The following is a 1,437-nucleotide window of genomic DNA, read 5'->3' as shown; positions in this document are numbered from 1 at the left end:
ACATCCGTAACAGTGATATAATCTAGAGATACTCCAGTAAAATGGAACGCAACTAAAGATAACAACTTACAACCGTAACAGTGATATAATCTAGAGATACTCCAGTAAAATGGAACGCAACTAAAGATCACATCTCACAACCGTAACAGTGGTATAATCTAGAGATATTCCAGTAAAATGGAACGCAACTAAAGATCACAACTCACAACCGTAACAATGATATAATCTAGAGATGTTCCAGTAAAATGGAACGCAACTAAAGATCACATCTCACAACCGTAACTCTGAAGCATATTTACAACAAAGACTGGATTTTGCGATGTGATTCCAGTCGACATATACTACTGGTAAAGTGGTAGACAAAAGTTATAAACAGCTACTAGTGAGCTCGACAGTCAGACCAAATGGAATAAATCAATTCAAGAAATTGTGACAAACTTCTACCTCAAAAAAATTTGCCCTCCAAAAATCCTGATATGTATTACCGCTGACAGGTGGCGTATGAAAACTCGGTATGTATCACCGCTGACAGGTGGCGTATGAAAACTCGGTATGTATTACCGCTGACAGGTGGCGTATGAAAACTCGGGACTGGATTCAATTTCAATAAAATTATCGATTAACAATAACTTCACTTCGAAGCTCTCCTACGTGAACTTGTTTTACCGTATATAGGTATTCGAAACCTTCCACTTCTGAACATCGTATTAATTCATATACCTGTAGGACTTGGTGTGGCCTAGTGGTTAATGTGCCGGACTGTGAATCTCAGGGTCCACAGTTTTCGTATTGTTTCTGAAAAATCTCGCTCCACTTTATGGCCGTAGGTATGTTATAAGGGTAACGGTCAAATCCCACTATTCGGTCAGACAAGAGCCGCCTAAGAGTTGGCGGTAGGTGCTGTTGTCTAGTTGCCTTCCCTCTATTCTATCACTAAAAAGTGTGAATGATATTCTTCACATAGAAAGTAAAACAAATATTTTTTAATTATGTAAGTTACATGAGAAGAGCAAGAAATGATTAAGAATAAATAAAATACTTTCATAGAACGATAATTATGAGTTATGATAAGAAAAACAGAAAGGAGACTTAGCCTTTAAAATAAAATACCATTTTGATAAGTACTCTACGAAACGTCATGATAATAGAGGTTTCGCGATGTCCCGGTAGGAAAGTTGTCACCAATGTGATTTATCCAAATCTGATCATCAAAAAACTCATAAATTTAGTTTTCATTTCACTTAGGTTAGATAAAATAATGTTCCTTGCTGTAGTAAACAACAGAATGGTTAGTATTGTGTCAACCCTACTGGGATGCAGGAAGACAGTGCACGGGTTGAACTAGTGTTCCCTGCTGTAGTAAACAACAGAGTGGTTAGTATTGTGTCAACCCTACTGGGATGCAAGAAGACAGTGCACGGGTTGAAACAGTGTTCC

General features: G+C 37.6%; 1 protein-coding gene across 2 annotated transcripts in view; it reads right to left on the bottom strand.

Moving 5' to 3' along the window:
• Nucleotides 1-1,437, bottom strand: part of LOC106463391 (forkhead box protein P1-like) — a 182,237-nt gene that overhangs the window by 130,848 nt on the left and 49,952 nt on the right. The window lies entirely within an intron of this gene.

This window comes from Limulus polyphemus, unplaced genomic scaffold (genome assembly GCF_000517525.1).
Source record: "Limulus polyphemus unplaced genomic scaffold, Limulus_polyphemus-2.1.2 Scaffold1394, whole genome shotgun sequence".
NCBI lineage: Eukaryota > Metazoa > Arthropoda > Merostomata > Xiphosura > Limulidae > Limulus > Limulus polyphemus.
This window is presented reverse-complemented; position numbering and strand designations above follow the sequence as displayed.